This window comes from Ruditapes philippinarum, unplaced genomic scaffold (genome assembly GCF_026571515.1).
Source record: "Ruditapes philippinarum isolate M1 unplaced genomic scaffold, ASM2657151v2 ctg672_1_1_1_1, whole genome shotgun sequence".
NCBI lineage: Eukaryota > Metazoa > Mollusca > Bivalvia > Venerida > Veneridae > Ruditapes > Ruditapes philippinarum.
The window spans coordinates 139,192-165,449 of NW_026866363.1; the positions used below are offsets into that span (position 1 = coordinate 139,192).

The 26,258-nt window shown below is 31.5% G+C and overlaps 1 protein-coding gene across 6 annotated transcripts in view; it reads right to left on the minus strand.

The window, feature by feature from the left end:
* Window positions 1-26,258, minus strand: part of LOC132732280 (neuroglian-like) — a 119,910-nt gene that overhangs the window by 86,772 nt on the left and 6,880 nt on the right. The window contains exons 1-2 of one of the 6 annotated variants that reach the window (XM_060718671.1): window positions 23,897-24,260; window positions 17,547-17,653 (exon numbers count right to left, since the gene is read on the minus strand). The exons of 1 other annotated variant lie outside the window; for it this stretch is intronic. The gene's annotated coding sequence lies outside the window, so the exon portion shown is untranslated. Of the gene's footprint in view, window positions 1-1,820; window positions 2,702-17,546; window positions 17,654-23,896; window positions 24,261-26,258 lie in introns of those variants that run through there. 4 more of the 6 variants (XR_009626006.1, XM_060718670.1, XM_060718673.1 and 1 more) reach the window with 4 other exon arrangements.

Here is a 26,258-nt window from a genome sequence, read left to right on the forward strand (position 1 = left end):
AGTAAATATTAGTGGAGTACTTCAACACACTTCAAACATAAAAAGAGAAACTGAGCATTCTCATATTAAAAAATTTGTATCTCTTTTTAAGCAAGACTTTTATTGTGTTTATTGCTTAATTAAGATACAACTTTTTATATTTCTATATCATTTCCAATGGCAACCGACGTATGATTCTATAAAACGTTATGAAATGTTCAAATTCATAATTCATTAACATCTTTTAAGGGTTAAGTGGTTTAAACTTTGTTTAATAATAAAGGTTTTATGTAAATTTAATTTATTTTTTACTCTTATTATTTTACAAATTTTGCACATATTTTCAAATGTCTTCTTTTTCTTCCAAGGCAAATTTTGGCATTTTCAATTTTCAACCCAGAAAATGATAGGTTTTTTGTGTGTATGTGTGCACAGGGTCTTGACACAGTGATGGGGTAGTTTTGAAAGTAATTCTAGAAAATTTAAAATATTCTGTATATATAATATATAGTCTTCTGATAGTGTAAAAATTATATATACAGTATATATTTTTTATCAAGAATTACATTTTACACTATCCCAACACTTCTCATTTTCTTGTCATAGATAATTTGAGCTGCGTCATGACAAAACCAACATAGTGCGTTTGAGACCAGCATGGATCCAGACCAGCCTGTGCATCCGCGCAGTCTGATCAGGATCCATGCTGTTCGCTTACCAACTCTATTTCAAGTAGAGAAACTGATAGCGAACAGCATGGATCCTGATCAGACTGCGCGCATCAGGCGGATCTGGATCCATGCTGGTCGCAAACGCACTATGATGGTTTTGTCATGATGCGGCTCATTTAAATGGAATGTCTCTTACGAGTAAAGACTGAGAGGACCCTGCTGTTAAGCTGGGCTCCTGTTGAAACCTAATGATCCGTCAGACTGTAGGGGTGTGCATGCTGGTCAGCTACATTTGTAATTGTGCCACTGACACAAAACTAATGTTCAATCCTTTAAACTTAACTATAAAATTTAAAGTTAATTTAATTGCTGGCATTTGTTCGTTTTATGCAGAAATAATTGGTCACCTTTAGTGCATAACGGGTAATGTCCTTCTAAATTTAATAGGAGTTATCCAGTTATTGCACAAAGGTGATGAATTTATATAATGATATTTATTTTGTTACTTGAGTGCATGTATAGCATAATTAAGTGAAAATATTATACATAAATTATACATTTACTATTTTACTATTAGAACATTAATATAAATATCTAAATCAGCCTATAGTTTTTATTATTATTTTATGTGTATGGGAAAATTTGACACTATATATCAATGGACAAAAATCTACAAATTTGTTGCTTTGACATTTTGAACACATGGTGAACTATACAATATTGTGTTCCATACTTAAAATTAACACTTCAAAGTAATACATTAAGAACTGACTTTTTCTTATCATCAATTTTAAATTTTACCAGATTTTAATTTTATAGAATTTTACGAACATGAACGTGTGAAAATTTCACTCACAATATGTAACTTCTACTCCCTCTGAATTGAAAACTAGAATGATTATAAATTACAACGTTTTAAGTGCTGTTTTGAAAGCTGTTGCTTTTTTATGAGGTGCTGTTAAATGAGGTACTACAGTAACACATGTTTGTCAAAGTATCGCAAATATTACGCAACAACATTGCACTGCAACAACAACAAAAAAACCCGAAACACTCTAATCTTAATTTACACAACTTCTCAAATCTCTCTGTTGCTTGTGTGAACTGTATTCTTAATTCCTACATTCTTACAGAATGAGAAATTTGGTATGGCACGTAATTTCTACTCACCAATTAGTTCTGTAAAAAAAACACTAGTTTCTTTTATTTTTCGTTGTAGCTAAAACCAGAGTTTAATCCAATATTCCTTAATAGAGATGCGCTTTGCAGCGTACTTTTTTTTATAATCCAATAAAAGTGTTCTAATGAGATAAGCTCATTTCACTCACTGTAATATAGTAATTTCCGAGTTTTAACTGATTTCCCGCATAAAATATACAACAAACAGCCTCCGTCTTTTAAAAATAGAACGTCGTCTTAATATGACACTAAACGTTTACTCCCAACACCACAAAAACAGATATTATTTCTTCATTTTACGATCCGATTTTACGCCACTGCTATTACAGGAAGAGTATGTAAATAAGGGTATATTACGAACACACGACCCGTTAATAATTACAATAGTCACGCGTTGTAAACTATCCTTTAACCACTACAATACCCTCGGTGCATTCCAAATCAGTACATCTGATAATCGCTGTCAATTTGAAAAAAACCTTTACTTAAATACCTCTTAAATACCTTCAGTTACTATACTATTCAAGTACAAAAATCACTTGAGCAGTTTCACATAAATTAATAAATACTACAACATATCTACTAAAAAATTTCACGAATATTTATCCAATATTCATAAGAAAGTGATAAAAAGTGTTTTAAAAATTGCCCGTAAACACTGAATTTTATTTGAAATTAATAGTCATTTACACTGTACTGTATGAAATTAAAATATAAAATATTTCCTGAAGTGATATTCAGTTACGTTTTTGACTTTCTCCGAGTTAAATGTAACAGTTTTAAATGAATGCAACATTCCAATGTACGACCAAACCACTTGTCAGGCAGAGAGACGCAAAGACTGGGACGAAATATAAAATGCTGTTAGAAATTCCAATACAACAGGAGTGCGAGAGAGAGTAACATATGATTGTATTTCTCTGGTTTTCTGTATGTTCGCCTTTCTCTGTGGCGTGTAACGTACTTCCCTGACATCGTTCGGGATTAGGCAAACATTATTCATATGAAAATGGATTTTCACAACTTAACAACTCATGTGTATAAAAAACCTTTTAACTATAAATAATAATAATAAACCTCATGTTCATTAATGAAATTTCCATTCTTTGGTGGTCATGAATACTGATTGAGACTTGTAAAAAATTGATAATGTTTATAGTGTCAAGTGATACCCATAAAATTGAAACAAATGGCCGCGAATATAATTTCATAGTTTAAAATTTGTGAAGAAATAAAAAGGAGAAATTATAATTGGCAAGAATATGTAAAAACATATTGCAAAAGACTTCATAATAATTCAAATTACATGTACTACACTATGATGCCATGAAACTTCATTAATTCTTTGAAATTCAATTCATTTTAGATTTAATCATTCAAATTCAGGTTATATAATTATGAAATATATATGATTTCTCTGTGGTTAAAATGTGGTTAAAACTTAAAAAGAAGTCTGAAATAATATATTCCATATATCAGGTTAAGTTACTGTGGTTTAAATATTGGTTTCATTAAAGTTTACATGTGCGGGTCTGCTTGGCTAAGTGGTAACACAGCTCCTGAATTTGAACATTCCGTTATTGCGACCCTTAACCTGCTGTAACCAAAAGTTATTACCCTCAGCCAACCAGGTCAGCATGCTCGTAAGTGGAGCCTGACTATGCTCTGTACTATACCTTGAGTCTGGCGCCTAAGACCAAGCGACCATCCCGACTGACGACGGAGGGTTTATGCAACAATGAGATTTAAGACTTCTATCATCATTGAAGATGGCTCTTCTCACATTTTTTTTCAGTTTTAATCAGAATTATCCAATAATATATTTTTTGTCATTTAATTTTAAAGGAGAAAACCCAAGTCTGTGGTGATTAAATGTTCGGAAATGTCAATTTATCCCTATTGTTTAAAATTCTCTAAAAATGAATCTGATTCTTTTTTAAATTTGAATTTTTGTTCTAAACAAAGAAAACCTAATTTCATTTTTTTGGAAAAGTAATGGGGAAAAAAAATATCATACTGGAATATAAGGATTTACTATTTACTATCCAGTATCCTTACAGTGTTTTTTATCAATCAAGCTGCCCTTTGTTAAAAGCATAATGAAATAATAATAAGTATCTTTTGTCACAAACAATCCTTCAACTTTATTTACACTGCATTAATGAGAAATATATTAACTCAACATTTACATGTTTGGTCTAATTTCATTTCAATTAATATGATACTCTCATCTATTTATTTAATCTACAATTTTCATTTTGTGCAAAATAAAGGGCAGAAACAGATCCAAAATTCAATTACTAGATACTAATCAATTTGCATTACTTTGCACAAAAACCAACTACAGTAGGGAAGATTCTGATTTAATCTCTAAGGCTTTGACAAAAGACAAGTTCAACTTATTGTAGATTAAAATGAAGACGGAAGGAAAATATTATTTTGTTTTCAAAGATAATGTGTCAAGGTCATATAGCGATTTTCTGACTCAATCTACTACAGTTTTTTCAGACATGATCTTGCATAAAAAGAACTTAATTTAGCTTAAGTTATCTATAGTAATTTTATGTGTCGGCCTTGAATTTATAAAACATTTTTCTGAGCTCAGAGTGTCTCAAATCTCTGGATTTCCATTGGTCAGTATACTTTATATCTATGTCACCTTTTGGTTTCTGACCAATCAAATACTTGAGATCCAAGTTTGAGCATGGAACATTTCTTAATAACCTCAGGGGATCCTGATTATGCAGGATAATATCTCAAACTCTTTTTACCATGACAACAAAAATAACCACTAAAGGCATGAAATTCAAATGATGTTTAAAATTACATTACATTACATTTACCTAAGGTTAGACTACATTGTAAATTTCTAACTTCCTAAATATTAAATATTAAGTGAAAAATTGAAAAGATATCTCTTGTTTCTTCTAAGGGAGAGTACTCTTCAATGTTCCTTTGAAAAAAAAATATTCCAAAATCAGGGGACAATACTCTTGTGGGTACAACTTTTTATCACTTTTATCATAATTATATCATAAACAAGGGGCACTAACTTTGCAATATACCACCTCCTAATTAATATTTTAAAATCAATCTCCAATTTAGCAACGCTAAATTAAGAAACTGAAGAAAATTAGTTTGTGTTCCAACTAAAACAGAGAAAGAGAATTAACTGTCAATCTGTTACCATAGTAACTAAATTAGGCTTACACTTTATGAGAATTTAAGTAAGTTAAACATGCAAAAAAAAGTAGGAATAATAAAACATTTACGGTAAGTTTATGTCTTCTGCTACTCCAGACAGAGCTATGGGGGACATTTCTTTTTAGATAAGCAAATCTAAAAATGACATTGCGGTTTGTTTAACAACTTAATAACTTTCTATTTCATGACAATTTTTTTCAAAAAGTTAAGCAATTTGAGCTTCCACTAACACTGAAAATGCCCTTGAAACGTTTTTACTGTATTTAAACAACATGACAATTAAATTTACTTTTTTTATGAATATAGAAAATGAAGAAGAATTATTGCCAGCCTTGAATTACTAAGTGGCCAATTAAAACTGCATAAAACTGCAAAGTATCAAATTCACTATTTATATGGATTTAAATCTAGGAAATTTCCATGACAATTATGAATTCCTTGCCAATCCCATAATGCACATAGAGCACCTAGCCAAGGGCACTGTGCACATCCATGTTGTATGACCAGATCAAATTTACATTACTTTAAAGGGAGTCTGCTATTAGGATTTTTGACACAGGACTAAGAATATTTTTTCGATATTTATGTTCCATACGTAATTTAGGTCTGAACACTCTGGTTTTTCTCGGGAAATTATTTAATTTGTGAAAACTAACCAAAGATGAAAAACCTTTAAAACAAAATTCCAAATTCAAATCAGGATTATTGTCTATTGCATATTTTATAGCAGGCTTAAAGGGTTAATTTATGAATATTTATGAATTATATGCATAACTTGATCATTCAAAATAATTATTATATCTCTTCGCCACATAATAAATGAACACAAATTATCCCTTATGAAATTGAATGGGAAATAACGGGCAGTAAAATTGTGGCCGGCTTTTTCAATAATCCGAGCTTAATATTTTATTTAATCACCTTACTATTATTTTTTCATTTCCGCCACCCAAAGCTACGCACAAGTTGAAGAGATTTATGTCCCTTTAATAGCAAAGGTTCCTGATCGTAAAATCCAGGATGACGGTAGAAAATGACAAATAATTTGCGAAATTTATGGTGGCTTCCCCTTTGATCAAGTGTCATAAAACAAGAAACATATGACTCTAAAAAAAGCTTTTAGAGTGTGTGTCAAAAGTGTTTCTAACAGCTGTATAAAAACATAAGAGAATATAATTCCGCTAAAAATTTCAATCAATCATATCATTTCTTTTATCTCTATAGAATCATAAAATTCAACGTTATAGTACATAACTGTTAATAACTACGCATTAACTGTTTGAAATTTGAAATAAAACTGTAACAAAATCTACAAACATAGTATCTGTCCACCAGATGTAACATACATGACTTTTACAGTACTGGGACCATGTGCTAATGCTGAATACCAAATATCAAGTCACAGCTGTGATAAGTAGTTGCTTAAAAAACTGTTTCAAAAAGTTTTTCCCCGCCTGCCCACCCGCTGCCCGACATTCACCATACTGTAACCCAGTGGTTTGAACCTGTGCAACCCGGCCAATAAGAGTCTGATTGTGTACATATGGATTGCAATTTGGTAAAACTTTATGACCGAAATTATGTGTTTTATATAAAAGCTACAATGGGAATAACTTTACTAAGGTTTTGGAGAATGATCTCTCATGCAAAATGTCTGAATAACATCTTTAAAACAATTCAATATACCAGTGAACATGAGCCGACATATGCAAACAATGTGACCACTTTAACAAGAGTGGTGGCCCTTGAAAAGGATGTACTTTAGCCAGGAATTTGCAAAAATCTAAACTTGCTTCCTAAGCAATGTAAAACCAAAGGGTTTTTAAAATTTCCTTGATAAAATGAAAAACAAGAAGCCTAATATCTACATGCAATACCAAAGACATTTTCCCTATCTACCTACACAATGCACTGAACAGATCTAAACACAATCATTTTTCAAATTGAAAAAAAAAACCCAACACATATACTCTCCAATTTCTGGAGGGCTGAAAGGTGTATCAATTCTGAGCTTCACAATTCATTTGCTACAGGTGTTTCAGATTTATCTTATCAAAGTTCTTGTTAAGATAGATGCAGGTTTCTATTACATGCAGAGAGCATCAGTCATTACCCACATATTCATGCTACTGTTTTTCTCAATGAAAAACTCATTTATTTACCCATCCTGTCACTGCATATATCACTGGAAAAAATCACAGTATTGTCTTCATGTTTCTTGAAGTTGAAAATCAAACCTGTCATTTGAATATTTTTTTTAAACCAGACAGGTTTAATGAGAAGATTACTAAATGTTTAATTTTTCAGAATTTCAGGGTTTTTTTTTTTTTTGGGGGGGGGGGGGGGGGTTCAGATTTTTTGTTTGTTTTTGCAAAATGATTGTGAACTGGTGCTGAGATATGACTCACATGATATTTTAGTGCTTTTTTCACCATTGTATGGTTTAGTATTTTAATACAATTATTTATACAAATGTATGGTATAGGCTTTTACCATCTTTCTTAATACTGTTTTAATGGCTTTGAATGGCAGGACTTTGTTATCATATAAACTAACTATAGAAAATATAAATTCATATAGCAGCACAGGGTTTTCATAAGGAGGCGGCTTAAGGGGCCGATTTAACAGCAACAACAATATACATGTATATCCAACCTGAATATTTATGGCTATAACTCTTAACCTGCCAAGTTACAAGTCTTTTGCCACCAATGAAGCCTAAACTTGCATCTGACAAGGCTTTTTACAGTTGGTCGACCTGAACTTCAAATTTTCATCTTGAAACCCCGAAATTTGATAATCAAGAGTCCCCAAAATGGAATGTGGACAAGTCTATTTAATTAAGGTTTACCTGATTGTCAGAGGGAATCAAACCAAAGCCATGAATCAAAACCTTTAAAATACCAAGATTTAACTAATTTGTAGTCATATCCCCTGAAAAATAACATGTTCATATCCAAGAATAAAGGAACTGTCTAAATTACTTCGATTAATTAATGTGCTGTTTTTTTTTAATTTACAAAATTAGATGTCCTTTCCTTATAAAAATACAGACTGGACTTTCTTAATTTCTTGTCACTGACCTAAAAATACCCATTTTCTACAGAAGAAATCAGGACACAGTCTAGTAAGTAAAAGAAATCACTACGGCAAATCCTGATTAAATTTGACACTACTACATCAGATATAATGAAGATTCAAGAAAATAGGAGATAAGTTTAATAGATGGACAATGTTTCACACTATGAGGCCCCTGGTATGTAGAGAATTCTACAAACAATAACAGAATCTATCACTCATGGAAGCCGTGCTTGTCACACTGTATTAGAACAGTTATGTTGGAATAATGCAGTATTAATGCATTTCACATTAGCAAAACAGTAGCAATGTAATTACATATAACAGCAGTAGGCTGAAAAAAATAGGGTAAATATTTCAAAAGTGAAAACAGGTGGAGACAGTGAAAAGTATGTGAAATAGTTACAAGGATGCCAAATTAAACAAGAGTAGTGGCCCCTGTATAGAATGTGAAGTACCTAAAGATGCCATGTTAAATCAGAGTTGTGGCCTTTGAAGAGTGTAAAGTACTCAGTGTGCATTGTGAATCAGGAGAAGTAGCCCTGTTATTAAAATAGCTATGACTGCATTTTACAAATAAGAGTAACGACCCTTGGCCAATTAATTGTTACATGCTTAACTTCAGTACCAGTGGTGACCACATATTGGTTGCTTTCAATCATTTTTTATTTCTCCACCTTATTCTCAAAGAATTTCTTTAAATGGACTTGTCTGGCTAAGAATGTTGATAGCTGATTTAAGGAAAATTTAATTCTTATTTAATATTAATTTAAGCAGAGAGATACGATGGAACTGTTCCAATTTATTTTGGTAGGTCTGAAAAACTCTTCTGTAATTGTATATATATGCAAGCTCTATCAGTTACTTTAATTCTTAGAAAATATATAAAACCAGAGTTGTGACCCTTGACCTCTGTATGAAACGTATTATCATTTTGGCTTTTTCATTGTAAGTAATGTATTCAAAAAGTCAGATAGAATTTGAAAAGATAAAAGAAATGCTAATGCCAACTCCTACACCCATGCATGAATTTAAGTGCAATGATAAGAACTAACAGTCCGAGAGATTGATGCAGTACTGATGTAGCTCTATAAATTTAAAGAGTAACTTATAGCAGTCTTGGAAAGGAAAACCATAAATTAAGATGTTTTTTTTTTTCTCAGAATGAGACAGACGTAACATATGATACAATGGGAGAGAAATTGTAGGAAAGATAAATTTATGTAGCTAGACTAATATCACACAGTAAAATCATAGAAATGCCCCGTAAAAGAGCAGAAGATAATTGTGTGATACTGCACAGACATCCTAATTATATTTTATGTTCGAAAAGCGTAATTACAGAAATTACTTCACATGCTAAAAAAGAAGCCATTATCAAACATGATGCTAAAAAAGTGCATAACCAAGATGCCCATTAATTACTTCACTGTAACAGATAGATTGTATTATCTGTGCTCAAAAGAAACCAGGAGACGAATTCCATGAAATAATAGGAATAATGCTTGTTTGAGTAGTAAAGAAAAGAAAAATCGGGAACCAGTAAGAACTGGGCGTAATATATCATGACTAAAGTTTAGCAGACTTGTTGATTACAGATGGTAAGAACTCATTCACCAGTCAAACATATCATGACAAATTGCCACATATGTTTTGCTTTCTCTCTTCTCATTTCCTACATTGTTTAAATGCCATTTTGTTTTCTTACTTAATATATAAGAAGTTTATGTTTACTTTTTTTCTAAAAATACATTTTTGTTTGTATCTGTAATGATCTAATAGTTTACACATGTTTTAAACCATCTTCTTTCTTATCTACAATATTAAAGGGACTCCACTAAAGTTTTTTTGACATGAAAGAAATAGAAATAATTTTCCGAGATAAATGTAGATCTTGACCAAAAACTTGTGTGTAAATTTCATATCATTTGCTTATACTCAGTTTTCCCATAATAAAAATTCTATTCTATTTGAGGAAAATGACTAAAAATATTTTTAACGCCTTTTGATTAATTGAGACTGGCTAAGAATTGCCAAAAATATGATTTTCAATTTATTTTTTAGTAATTAGTTCTTAATTATCTTTTTCATAACTTTCTTTATTTAGTGTCTGAGCTGCTCTATGTAAGTATTTAATTCAGAAATGCAAATGTTATGTTTTTAGACATTTGGACCCTGAGTGAAATTCTTTTAACATATTATGAAATGTGTTTCTTAATATATAACAGACTATCCATTTAAATAATATGAAAGATTTAATACAAATAGATCATAGTCAGTTTTAGTAAGACAATTAGAGGCTTGGTTTTCGGTGAAAGTTTAAAGCAATACTTAGGAATGCTTTGGTAAATGCAACGAAGCTCTTGCCCTTATTTCAGAGCTGAGAAAAAAAAAAATGAAATTGAAATCATTTCACTCTAAATTTAGCTGACGACTTGTATACCAGTGCAATTTGATGTGGAAGTTTTTGTTTTGTTAAATATTTCAAGGTCGTGCATTTTTAAGGGTCATGGATCTGGAAGTGCCGACGGCTGGCCTTTTAATGCACATGTCACAATGTAACTTGAGATTTGAACATTTTATAATTCAAAAGCCATCTGTGGTGGGTCCCTGCATTGTGGTGTCAATAAAAAAAAAAAAAATTTTTTTAATGCTCTGTTTTATAAACAGCTGTTACTATTAAACATCTGATTTTATCCTTTTTTTATATAAACTTAAAACTTAAAATCAATTTGTTGCAGATTAAGCATGCATTGTAAGCCCTTACCTTGTTTTTAATCAATTAATACTTGACAACTGCTTTGGGATTTGAACTATAATAACAAAGAAAATAGATTGTTTTAACAATCCAAGTTTTCAATTAAATATTTTATAAGCAAATAATCAGCATAAAAAATACAATTTACTTTTTGCCCTTTGTACACAATTTTCATTACAGATTATGTAAAGAAACTAGTACAGATTCAAAATCAGGGAATTTTGGAGGTGTTCCATGTGAAAAGTGTTTAAACAATTAAATTTGCCCTCCAACCAGAGACTAAGAAATGCACTGATAATATCAATCTTAAATCAGATTTTGAGTATATTTCTTTTTTATTTTTTCATTTTATTTTTCTATATTTTGCCATAGTTGATCTAAGTTAGATTTCAAATTTTATGTTCATTAGATTACCAGTCTGACGCGTTAACCACTCGGCCATGCTGCCAAGTAAATCTTGGTCTGCACTATAATCAGTTGTCATCAGCAGGCTAAGGGTTAAGTATGGTGGCTTATTTACGCCATTTCATATTTCCCCTTCTTCATCTCAAAATGCAAAGAAACACGAAGGGACAAAGTATAGCTTTTTGCTTTTTCGAACTATAAGTACATTTTTAACAACGGGAAAATGTAAAAAAAAATTCAGCCACCATAGTTAAGTGTTTTAAGGATTAAAGCAGCATGCCTGCAGATTCTTGCTAATTTTCATGAAAGTTTTTAAAATGTCTATTAACCCATTACTTCATATACACGCCTTTTAACGCCTTTTTCACCCCCCCCCCCCTTTTTTGTTGTCTCAAATGATGAAAAAATGCCTTATTTAGGCCCCCAACACTTGTTTTTGTTTGAGAAATGTTGTTAAAAAAAGTGACCTCTTTTTCGGCGCGGCCCCCCAACCAAAAGATACATCAGGGGGTTGCCAGAAGGGGGATGTGCCCCCTTCTGTTTGGGGGGGTTTGAAGGGGGGCGGAGTCCCCCTCATCGCCAAGAAAATTTTGGACTTGTGAGAGGCTGTAAATGACCCCAGATTGATCATAAGGTAACGTGTAACCAACGCTGAAAAGCATTTGACTCTATCTCAATCCATTGAGAAGTTGCAGCACTTTGAAATCAATTTTGATGGAAAAAATCAATGAAAATAGTGATTTTTGGCAATTTTGAGATGTCCCCTCGTTGCCATGGTAACAGAAAATTTAAGCCTGAGCATGTTGTTGCAAGGGCAATGGTCCAGTCAACATTTGTGCCAAGTTTGATTAGTGTTGAAGCAGTTTTTATAGTATTATAGCAATTTGAACTTGTAACGGGAGACTTTTCAATGAAAACAGCCATTTTTCACAAAATGCTCATGAAGTAATGGGTTAAAGACTAAAACATTTTCAAAAGAACAAAGAAAGTAATTTACATATTGTAAATGGCACTTAAAATCTAAGAAAATCTCCAAAAATAGATAATGACATGCAAAAGTTAAGCTATTAATGCATTAGTCAGGTGACAATTATTCTGAAAATTTAATCATTAATTAATGGCATATATAACATGCAATTTATTTCTTGAATTGTGAATATTTTTTACTTTTCGTAAAATTTTTGTACAAGGATTTCTCAAGTTTGACTTTCTTTAAATATTTTGGCTGGTCTGGAGGCATGCAGCTTTAATATATGTAGCAATAAATATCAATGATCCTAGCATTTTCATATTTTTTTTCATATGTTTAATTTACAGCAAAGAATTTTTTACTTTACAAACATGGCTCATAGTGTTGGGATTTTTTTTTCTCTGCTACTTTAAAAGAAATGTTTTATTAATTTGTTTTCTGCAATAAACTTTTATCTTTTGATAGCTATTTAAACAGGAAATGTTGTTTATATGTATGTCTTTTTTTATATTTATGCCTATTTTTATCATGGGCGAAGTATTTATCACTAAAACTTGTAAATAAATCAAAAAAACGCCATAAAACACATGTCAAAATCTATCATCTTAAAATAATCTTGAAATATCTCTTCTGTAGCATTTTCCTTAACCTATACACCCTCCTTTTTGTAAAATGATAATGCTCTGTTTTTAATTTGGACTTGTCCATTATTATTCAAAGGGTTTTGGATATGATTATGATAAATATGTTAAAATTAAACAGCCAATAGTAAATAGATTGATAATGCAGAGACTGCAATACTTTGACATGCAGGCTGACTGATGGCATTAAATTGCTGAATTTCTTAAATTTAATGGACTTGTCCAGCTTCCATCTTTTGAGGTTCCATCAGCAATTTAAGGTATATCAAAATAAAAATGAAACAGAAATTCAGTATGAAGAATTATATTACAATAGTCACACTGTATGGATGTGCAGGCTGGGCTCATATCATTATACTCAAGGCAAATGCTGATCAGCTTTGTACAATGTCTTATAATACTGAAGGCAAATGCTAATTGGCTATGTATTCTGTCTTATATTACTGAAGGCAAATACTGAAGGCAAATGCTAATCATAAGCTTCGTACAATGTCTTATAGTACTGAAGGCAAATGCTAATTGGCTATGTATTCTGTCTTATATCACTGAAGGCAAATACTGAAAGCAAAGGCTAATCAAGCTTCGTACAATGTCTTATAATACTGAAGGCAAATGCTAATCTGCTATGTATTCTGTCTAATATTACTGAAGGAAATACTAAAGGCAAGTGCTAATCAAGCTTCATATCATGTCTTATAATTAACTGAAGGCAAATGCTAATCAAGCTTTGTACACTGTCTTATGATACTGAGGGCAAATACAAATGCTAATCAGCTTTGTACAATAAGGAATATGCTAATTGGCTATGTATTCTGTTTTATATTACTGAAGGCAAATATTGAAGGTAAATGCTAATCAAGCTTCATATTATGTCTTATAATACTGAGGGCAAATGCTTATCAGCTTTGTATTCTGTCTTATATTACTGAGGGCAAATACTGAAGGCAAATGCTAATTGGCTATGTATTCTGTCTTATATTACTGAAGGCAAATGCTAATCAAGCTTCGTACAATGTCTTATAATACTGAAGGCAAATGCTACTTGGCTATGTATTCTGTCTTGTATTACTGAAGGCAAATACTGAAGGCACTGAAGGCAAATGCTTATCAGCTTTGGTTCCAGCAGTCATACCTGTCAATTAATTGCTACAGCAAAGAATGTTAAAAACTTCTGTGGCAACTCCCAGATATTAATAAGCTATGTTTAAATTTTACACATACATTTCTTTGTTTTAACTAATGATAAGAAGTGCTTAAAACTTCCAAAGAATAATTTTATGTCCTTCAACTACTAAGTTTTGAAAGACATAAAATTTGTTTTTCCCAATATTAAAAAAACAGTTAAAAAATTGACATAACATAATTATTTCCAAATATTTAACAAGTTACAAAAAACTGACATACAAATTAATGTTTCTCCATATTTATCAACTTCAAAAAATAATCTTATATCTATTAACTTTAACCGTAGCTTTGATGTAAAATTGTAGATATACATGGATATATCATTCTGCTAGAATATCAATAATTAATTAGCATACTTAATAAATTATGTATCTTTTAACATCAAATTACTAGATGTTCAATACATTTTTAGAGAGATCAAAAGTTTTTTGTTTTCCCATCTTGATAGGAAAATACTTTAAGATATCTGACTATAGGGCCTGAATGGGAGGGAAGGGGGTTGATACATCTTACTAGAGGTTTCGTAGGGACCCTTCTAATACTAGGGGTGGGGGATATATAATATTATCTTTCTTGGTGTGGGGGAATAGATCTTAATAGGGTAGGGAGAATAGATTTTACTAGGGGTGGTGTTTTGTTTAAACACAAAAAATCTAGTTCTACGAGTTTCAGAAAAATGATTGTCATATAATTGTAAATCAGAGTGTACGAAATTCTATCAAACTAAAGTAGATTTGTTTAACTTAATTAAAGCCAGTATACTGTCTGCTGAAAACAAAATGGCTGTGAAAAAAAATCTTGAATGAGAACAGTTTCTGACAGTATCTTCTGACAAAGCAGGTTGAACTCTTATTCCCTATAAAATAACCTCATTTATGTAAAGATAATGTCAGATTACACAGTATCTGGAGGCAAAAAATGGAGATTTTTGGAAATGATAATTTTTTTTTTATTTCTGATATCAGTAATTCATCTGCTACTTAGTGCACTAAAATTTCATCCCTACGCTCTTTATATTGTTAACATAATAATATGCTTTTATCATTTCCATTCTGATCCTTCGATTTAGACATAATTCTAGATTTAGACATAAATCTTGACAAAATGAGATAAATTATTGGAATCAGAGTTTATCATAGTAATAATATTTTAACATTTACACAGTAAATATTTAGAGAATTGTGTGAATTTGATACTGTCATTGACAAGTGATATTGACAATACCTTCGCGTATCAATTGTCGTCGATAATTGACATCAAGTCTGTTGCATCATGGTTAATTGCTTATTAGCTATTAAAAACCCTCTCCGCGTAGGTATCAAATTTCACTAGAACAATATTATTCATAAGGATCTGGTGAAGATCAATAAATCATACGCATGTAACCGATTTCAAAACGTCATAACAAATCATTGCTTAATTGACGAGTTAAAAGACAACAGAAAATCATTTCTTCATGAATCATGGCATTCGTGTAAAAATAGAGTCTTAATGAAGTAAATACAAAGGTTGTTTTTTAATAAATTATGTTTACTCTACGACATTAAGTTTAGTAGTATAAGTGTCTCTAAGAAGTTAAGAACAATGAGCTCACAGTGATGGTGCCATGATGGTGGTGATGATGATAATGATGTCATCATGGTGGTCACAGGTGATGATAGTTACTTTGATGATGATGCTGCTGCTGATGATGATGATGATGGTGGTAGTGATGATTATGAATATGATGTGATTGCTGATAATCATGATAATGATGATGATAATGATAATGATGATGATGATGACGATGATGGTAGTGTTTGATTGTTCGTTTGATTGGGTTTAACGTCACACCGACACAGTTTAGGTCATATGGCGACGTTCCAGCTTTACTGGTGCAGGAAGTCCTCAGGTGCACCTAAGTAGAACCACCGACGTTCCGTAAGCTAGCTGAATAGCTTCCTTACATGAAAGAATCCAAAGTCCCTGACGGGATTCGAACCCACAATTATGGGAGAGATGATTATGATGACTGTGATGATGATGATGAAGTAAATGGTGATGATAATGAATGCAGTGAGAATATCAATAATGGATTTATTTATGATTTATTTATCTATCTTCAATCAGTACTATTGTCAACTATTGCTATCTCCACATTACCTTTTTTTCTTGATTTTTTGTAATCTGTTTCTTTCTCATAACTAATATTATGGATTTTTTAATAATAAGATCTTCTTCTACAATTCTTTCAGGGAATACTTTAACAAGCAAAGAATCTGAATTCCTACATGACTTTAAATAACAGGAGAGAGAAAAAAACTAATTTGGAAAAAATAAATGGACTTCATCTTCATTATCACGCACACGGCAAATCATGCCCAGAGAGAGAAAAAAGTACTTAGCACTATAACTTAGCAATCTATCGGTAGATTAGAAGATTAAACTACATTGTCATGAAGACGGCTTTAACAATAGCTACCTACAATGACCAGAAGTCAACAGAACATAAAAATTGAGATGGCAGCTAAACAATAAAAAAATACCATTAGACAGAAATAATCCTCGTATTGGAGATCAGTTTACATTTCTATTGTACTGCCACTCGGCATTATGGGTGACATCGAGTCAATGAGTCACTTGTGTCGTGTCCTAATGTGTAGTGTAGTATCAGCTTCTTCTCCCTCCCTCTCTCTCTCTCTCTACAATCATCAAGTTTCTGTTTCAAGGTCATGAACAATGAAATTGGCGATTTTTTTTTCAGGGGGACCTTTAATAACGTCATTCAGAGCTGCTCAGAAATGACCAAAAAATTGCCGTGAAATTTCTTTTTGCTCCTCGGAAATTGGACAATGTCTTTGAGAAACAACGAGAATGCATGTAGGTAAAGAAACAATAACGTATCGTGTTGACATGCTCAGGAGAATTATGAATATTCTAACATCATGCCATACATGTATATTATGAACTGACAACATTACAATGACTAAACAAATTCGTACATGTATATATTCAAACTAGACTCGTTAGTTTTAGCAAAATATTAATCATATAATAGTTGTTGGTATACTTGTAATAAACATGTATATCAATAAAGAATACATAAGGGAAATTTATAAGGTATTCAATAGTGTAAATTTTTATTCGTTATTTCCTATAATCTTTCAAACACAATATCCGAAGTTAATGATTATGCCCAAACCCCAAAACCAAAGTTACCAGTTTAATGTTTTCCATGTCTTCAACATTTGAGTAATAATCGTTACTTGTCAAATTCAATTGCACATGACGGGAACATATAGTCTGATAAATTGTTGGGTCTATTGCATCCCATTATCCAACTAAAATTCACGTAAATTTTATGCCGACCATACATGCAACCGATCTGCTCCTGTCATTCTGATGAGCAATCAACACAAAAAACATTGAATTTGCAATGGGGAAAGTTCTGCACTGATCAAAAGCGAAAAAGAAATTATTAAATTTGATTTTCTCACCATTGACTCTGTAAATAATTTCTCTTTCTTGTGCACTACTAGTATATATTTTACACCACCACAGTATTCTTGATATTCCACAAAATGCATAGGTCTGGATGGAACTTCTGTTGAGTAAACAATATACATTTCTCCAGAATTTTTTTTAATAATAATATGTACAATAAACAAAATCGCAAAAACTTGTATAAATTCTGAAATATTGCCATTTTTGATAAATATTGCCATTTTTGATAAATTTACTAAAGCCCTGATTATGATATAATTTCAGAATTTTGTTTTTGCAAGCTTAATAGATATAATTATTGTGCTGGGAATCTTGCAGTTGACCTACCCTTGAGCAAGAGACAAAAACAAACTTTGTTCGGAATGGGGAAAATGTCCAGCCACTGAGTCGATATTATCCGCTATGTCTGCTTCATTAAAGAAACGTTTCATGACAATCAGAATCGTAAAAAACGAAGCAATATTGCCGTCGACGGCAGAGGGGCAGAAATTTACATTTTGATTAAACCTGAATAGTAATCACTATAGCATCTCGACTATATTCAATAGGCAATATACGCTAGAAAGTGTGCGAAAATATGATTTTTATGGAAATAATTTCTCAAGGAAAATCATTACATCTGATTTAATTGCTGTCGTGCTATAGCAAATTGTCTGACGGAGAGAATGGAAAGTACAAATTAAATTTACGACTGTTATGCTTGATATAAATGTAGTAAATTTTGCGCTTACCACTAAACTAGGCTCAGACGGGGAATAAAGTATGTCAAAAATTCATGAATCTCTTGAGACATTTTCCGTTTTGACGGAATCTAATTTTAAATATTTGACAGCAAATTGTAATCTATGTGCTTGAAATTGATAAATCATCGTGAAATATGTAGCAAAAGAAATAAAAATATGTACGATCAAATATTTCACTTCAGTACTCTATAATTCTGAATAAAACACAACTGTCGAGCATAAATTTCCTTTATTGTAAAGCATAAATTATTATCTTTCATCATTCAAGAGAGATAAAACTGTAAATATATTTATCTAAATTTTTCTTTTATGGACATATGTAACACTTTTCTTATCTTTATATTAAAATTTCTACAATATTGATGACTACTTATGCTTTTCCAATTTATATAGCTGTAAAATAAAATCAAAGACACCAAAATATTATTTACACCGTTGACATTTCATTACAGGATGTAACAGAATTATTGGGAAGTAACGATATATAAATGGATTTTCATTACAAAATATAACAGAATTTTAGGGGAAGTAACTTTTCATTACAGGATATAACAGAATATCAGGGGAAGTAACCAATGATTTTTCATTACAAAATATAACAGAATATCAGGGGAAGTAACTAAGGGTTTTTCATTACAAAATATAACAGAGTGTCAGGGGAAGTAACTAAGGGTTTTTCATTACAAAATATAACAGTGTCAGGGGAAGTAACTAAGGGTTTTTCATTACAAAATATAACAGAGTGTCAGGGGAAGTAACTAAGGGTTTTTCATTACAAAATATAACAGTGTCAGGGGAAGTAACTAAGGGTTTTTCATTGCAAAATATAACAGAGTGTCAGGGGAAGTAACTAAAGGTTTTTCATTACAGGATTTCAGTACACTACACTATTTTCCCTTCTATTTTATTACTGCATGTAACAGAATGTAAGGGCCTCAGGGGAGATAACTGAATGTCAGGGACACAGGGGAAGTAACTACAGTCACACTTTTTGACTAAATTTTTTCCCAAATACTCTCTATAAATATCATCAGAACAAGTGCACTAACTACATCAATATCTTAATAAGACTGTACTGAGATGCATAAATGTTTCATTAAAAGCTCATACTTTTATCAATTCATAGATCTGAAGAACACACACTATGGATACAGACCTACCAATGGCAAAACAAGTACAGATTTTTACTGTTATTAAGTTAAGATCACGTGATAAATGCAGCCTAGTTGCAGAAATCGCACACATCAAAGGATAACAGCAATTTATCAGCGTGTAATCTCCAATATGGATGACAATCATCCGAAATAATTAAAAATTTTGTTCACAGATTGTTTGAGGGGGATGTTGTGACCATCTGTCCACTTAGCGACTGACCGGTCATGTGATCTGGAAAACAATCCATTATTGGTATGGGGAAAATGACTTCAGATACTTTTCAGCTCTATTCGAGTAAATGATACAAAATAATTAGAGGACATTCCTGCTTTAATAAAGGATTACTTTCTAATAGTACCCGGCCTTTCTTTTGTTCAAAATATCTAGAGCAATGAGGCTGCATTTCCCCTGCCCAAGTGCCCAGTGATTAGAAGTATATAGTTTTCCTAACATTTGTTTCATTTTAACCCCAAACATAATTAGAAAATATTTTCAAAATATAAAATTCTTAATAACTGTCAAGTATGTTCTAATATTGTTTGAATTATTCTCTTAAGCCACAAAACAATATATTATCAAATATAGTAAAATACAAAAAAAGCCTCGGCTATATTTATAATAGGCAGTACAAAAATTCCACTTTTAGCTTGTATTTTTTCCATTGTCCGATGGGCTTGAATCCTATTTCCCCAAGTGCAAAATATTTTACAATATAAATTCAGAAAATGCTCATAAGTACAAACACTGGCACAAAACTGCCATTTTAGACAAAAACCATGCAGCATTTGATTCCTACAAAATAAACAAAATTGGCAAAGAACATTCAGGCATCTGAAATATTCCATTCAGGAATTTCTGCATCAATTATTTACATTTAATATAAATATCTGTCCGAAGATATCCATATATTTGTAATAAATCCTGTAAATCTATCCATTTTATAAATAACATTTGTGAAATATATAAATATACATTCTTGCACAGTCAAACAGGTTATTACAATTCTCAATTTCCTCATCGCTTAAAATATTCGATCATAAAAAGTAATTTTATCCCTTTCGCACAATGCAACGATTATTGATTATCACTAAATCTCGGAGTAATTAAGAATTACGCATCTCCGAAGTGACACACAAATTGTTCATGGACTGGACCGCACGTCAATTTTATTGCTACTATTTTCCAGATTTTAAAAAAAAATCCTGACTTTAAATACTGTAACTGTCAAAATCCAGCAATAATTTAGTCTCCAGATGTCATTATTTCCCGTTATAAGATTCATTCCAAAAATGGAGTTACATTTTCAAATGCTAATCAAACGCCAATTTTTATGTAAAAGCATTTTAATTGTGCGCGCTTAAATTCTTAAATGCTCATTCAAGTGTTCCTAATTTTTTTGTGTAAAAGCATTTTAATTACGCTAACGTCAAATTTCTAAAAGGCTAAGGAATGTGTTCAATTACATTTGTGAGATAAACGGCTTTCAATAAGGAGTTCTTGTTGGAATCGGAAGCAATGACACAAATATACATGTTTATATATGCACAACCATTTAAAAAAAGAACATGCATTTGTAAATATACAATACATTTAAAAAAAAAAAAAAGAAAATCTATAATTCTTACAAAATTTGTAAGCTTGTGAAGGAGTACGTGGGGCGGGGAGGGTATGAGATATGTCTCAGATCCCTCCTGTTAGAATCAGTATGGGGTTCTTCCGCTTGAAAATTTTTAAAAAAAATAAAGGTATAAATAAGCGCAATCTGATGCATTTTGGGGTGTTTTTGTTGTATACAAACTCAAATATTTGCCATAATTAAAACTGAAAAAAAAATTTGCCTTTACCGTTAAATTGAATTTAGAGTCAATGTTGTCCCTATTTACAATCTTCTATCCAATGATAAGAAAAAACATGTCACAGTTGTAGTATTCTCAAAATCATTAGTTAAATTAATTAAATTTGACCCATGATATAGGGGAGTTAATCTTTTAAACCCTCCCATCCCACCATTCAACTGATGTCTGCTAATTATACAAAAGTTATCGATATTTTTGCAAAATCATGTAAAAAGTGTTTAAAAACATGCAGATTCTTGATCACATTCAATATTAACCAAATACACATTCTCTAGGGGTTGATACTTTGTTTAATGGACATTCTATTCAATTCACATTTAAAAACTGATTACTTGGTTTACAGCACTAAAAGGTCTGCTAATAATGTCAATTTCAAGACTAAAAGCCAAGGTAATGAATTCATTTCCAGGCCAGTACACAACAATGATGCCTTGATCGGATCACTGGTCAAAATCCATTTCGAATACACTTGATTCCTATAAAGTTCAATATTAGAATTCCAATACATTGCCCTTATAGAGGCTTTATATCAGGTAACATGTCACCCTGCTTGTGAATATATCCCTCTAAACTAATTGGTTAAGCACTTATTAATGATTTATTACTAATGTCCATTACAGCATTGATTAGGAAAATGAAACACATTAAATTGACGACAAGGTACAGTACTTGCTTTGGGTTTATTGCCAGTCCTTTAGGTTTATTACTGTTTTGTAGGTTTATAAAATGTTATTTAGGTTTATTTATGTTCCTTAGGTTGATTAAGTTGCAACACAATAAATTCTGGAATCGTTATGTGCTTTGAAAGATCTTTTTTACAAAACATTCTTTTATTTCTTCTTTTTCTTTTTTAATTGCATACTAAAATTATTTTGTTTCTTCGCTTCGTTGATTTTTAGTACCAGTCCTTAGCGCTTAATGATTCAATCATATTCAAGAGGACATATCTTAAACAAGAGTTCCTTGATTTTGTAATATGTCGAGATACTTGAAGCTCAGGCTGTTGCCATTATTATAATAAGAGCTCATTTCGTTCAAATTCCATATGCATGTACATATGTATATATATATTATAGTATTTTAATTCAGGTAGAATTTTAAGTCATGCAGAAACTGTAACGGTCATATACAATGTAATTATGAAAGTGGGTAAAGCCAATCAATGGGGAAGTCAGATAAAAAAAAATTTGCTTATTTTTCATTTTACATTTTTTGTTTTAAAGTATATCATGCACCGCTTCCATTTTCATGGAACACTTCGACCATTATTCAGGAGTTGAAAAATTGTGACTGTTCCATTATCAGAATACCCGAGTTACACTAAAAATGGCAGCGTCCAATTAGAAATGACACTGAAAATTTCACTGATAGGTATAGAAATCTATATATTTTCTTATTGTTTTTTATTTGATTTCCTGGCATTTGACTTCACTGTATAAAGATCTCCAGCTTTAGAAGTAGCCTAGAGGAAGTCATCAGGTAGTCTCCTTGTTGCATTAAATGTGGTGTATGGCACCTGAGTAGAACCCTTGACCTTACATTATCTATAGCTGTGTACCTCACATGAAAGCATACAAAGTCCTTGGTAAGATTTGAAGTCAACCATGTTTAGAAGTAGAGGAAGACATAAGGTATCTCTTGTTACATTAAACCCGGCGTGTTTGGCCACCTGAGTAGAACCCTTGAGAGTACATTATCTAGCTGGTTATCTAACTTACATGAAAGCATACAAATTCCCTGGTAAGATTTGAACTCAGACATGTTTAGAAGTGGATGAAGACATCAGGTACCCTTTGTTGCATTTAATCCGGCTTGTTTGGCCACCTGAGTAGAACCCTTGACCTTATATTATCTAGCTGGGTATCTAACTTACATAAATGCATACCAAATCTCTTGTGGGATTTGAACTCAATTATGTATTAAATGCAAAAATTTTTCATGTCAGCAACCTTTGAGCCACTTGGCCATAGAGGCGCCAGATATTAACCAATCATGACAATAAAGCAATATAAATCAACATGAGCCGAAACATAGTTTGTTTTCCATAATGAAAAGCCTAAACAAAAGATTTTAAAGCAGATCTGCACGATAGCAACACTTGCATACAAATGTAGGTCTCATTTGATATTTTTAACATATATTTATCATTATGGCTTCTAAAACATGACTTTTTTTGGATCATAATCAGAAGTTGGCAGTTGGGACTTGTTATTGTTTTATTTTATTCTTCATTTTTTAAAAGTCAATTAAGCCCTTTGAATTATCTGAATATTATATACCTGTATGTATTTCCAATACTAACACTACTTACTCATTCATAGAGAAAATTTAAAAAAAAACTCACAAAAATAAGACAAATGATAGTTTCTTTACCCATCTTATTCTATGTGAATTTTCTTGCAATAACTTTGATATACCTAACAATGGCATTTATGGGAAAGACCATATATGTTTCATTGTTATTAAATAGCAATATACTATAACCCTCCATACATAAATGAAAATATAACACGTCTAATTTCATTTATGAATTCTCTGACCTGCAATGAAAATATTCCTGGAAAAGATTTACGACATAATATGTACTACCTTTCAGGGGGTAATGTCCAATTTAAAGTCCTAGGAGTACAATTATCCGCACTGGTGCTATACAATAATTTCCATATAATGTCCTCTATGTGTATAGGAATGGCACTGGAAACGAATTCCACTAAATCACTTTCAAACACTTTTTTCTATACTTTTTAGTGTAATTCCATTAGAATGCATGGAGAAAAGTGATTAGTATATACTATTATGGTAAATCAATAACAGGCCAGGTATTCCTCCCTGGATATTATTGCTTCTTTTATTTTTTATCCGATAAATCAATGAGGTTAAACTGATTCATTTCAATCAGTTGTCACCATAAATTTTACCTTTATGGTTATATTCTCCCACTTTCTCTGAAATTGATAACAATAGTTTTTGAAAATATTTTTTTTTTCATCAGCACTACTATTTAAAGTCATCAAATAACTCGATTAAATACGACAATGAAAAGCCCTCAGGTGCGAAGTCTGAAAATATTCTAAAATGTCCTTTGAAGTCTTACACTTCAACCCACTCAAATCATATATATCACTTCATATTCTCTTTTTTGAATTGTATATCACTTTATTTTGTTTTACAACTATTCCATTTCATAATTATTCGCTCAGTTAGCTACACAGAGTCACTGTATAACATTAAGTGAACTTAAATTGCCCATAAAAATCCTCTATTTTGTCATAATGGTATCCAGTATTTTTATGGCACCCGTGTGTCGCTTTCTCGCATTGTTTTCCCTCACATTGTTTTCTTCCCCTGTTGTGTACCAATACTGCAATTCACAAAAGAATCAATTAGGAAAAAACAGCTTATTATCATTCAAACATGGATTTTTCTGAAATTCAATATCAACCTTCGAGTGGGGAAAATCATTTGTCAACAATTGTCCGTTTCCCTTTGTTTGTGCATATTTAAAATGAAGTGCATTTTACTTTTTAACTGATTATAAGTACTATTGTAACTTAACTTGTGCACTTGAAATGTACATGCATTTTGGTATGTAATAGAACATAGAGGTCATCTTAGATTTCTTACATACGAGATCATTACAGCAAAGCTTTAGTCAGTAAATATTTGTTAAGCTCCAATTTTGGGCTACTTACACGCTCTTAAAACTCTCGTCTGAAATGCCTCATGGAAAAAATCAATGAGAATCTTCCCTTGTAAGGCATCGGCCCATCAAACCCTGTAATTTAGCCCGAACTTGGGAGATAAAACTGCAGCTTGTAGGGAGTAAATAATGCAGTACTCATTAAACATGTATGGCGAGACGTCTTTTGACAGCGTATTTTGATTGAACGAATTTTTCCTTCGATGTTCTATGATCATTTAAATATGCAGAATCATTAAAAAAAATTACAGCGGCTGATCTATACGCACTTGCTTTATCAATGTCTAGCTACTTATTTATAACTCTGTTATTTGGACAGAGATAATTGAAAGTAAGTTGGTAAGAAAATACAGATTAAGCGCTACATGTTTGATTAACATATATCTTCATATTGACAAGTATCAATATCTTAATTTAAGCATAATAATCTTCATGTTAACAGGTTATTATAGGTTAATGCTTAATAGAGGTTTTTTTTTTAATAATCCTACGGATTGATTAGATGTAAATTGTCAAAATATTCTTTTCATTTCCATTAACTCTCCTCCAATTGAAATAGATACCAGTCTGGTTTATCTTTTAGAGCACTGTAATCAAAAACCTGTGCCACCACTTAATTCATGTCCTGCCCCTTGTGTAATAATAGGCCAGTCTGAACAACTGTATAACCTAACCAGACCCTACAAACTGTTTACAAGTTTTGATTCTAAAATCATCAAAATAGTCAAAACGTAAACTTTAAAGGTCAGCCTCTGACATAACCAAAATGAAAATGTTGTAGGTTTGTTTTAATTGAGCTTGTTCATGGATAGAAAGCTTTACATCCATACTGAACCTAAATAAGCATAGGCTTGCACAAAAATTTAGCTTTTAACATGAAGATGGTGTAAAAATTAAGTAATAAGAAAAACCCGCAAATGCATTAATTTCTAGTAATTGCATAAATCAAAAGGGTAAAGTTTTAACCAGTTTTTAGCTAGAAGCAATATGGAATATGTCCTTTTGGCACTATAAGAAAATGCAACAAAATATTCTTGGACTATGATCAGCATATTAAAGAATTTTTCTGCGAGTGACAAATTAAATGTTTTCAACTGCCCATTGTGGTAAATAGCTTTCCAATCAAATTGTCATAAAACTCTTGTGCCAAGCCCAGGGCTTAGACTAATTGGATAACCGACACTCAAATAAACTTTATAAAAGAGCCTTTTTTTTTCTCTCTTTTTTTTTATTCAATCAGACAGTTGTAAT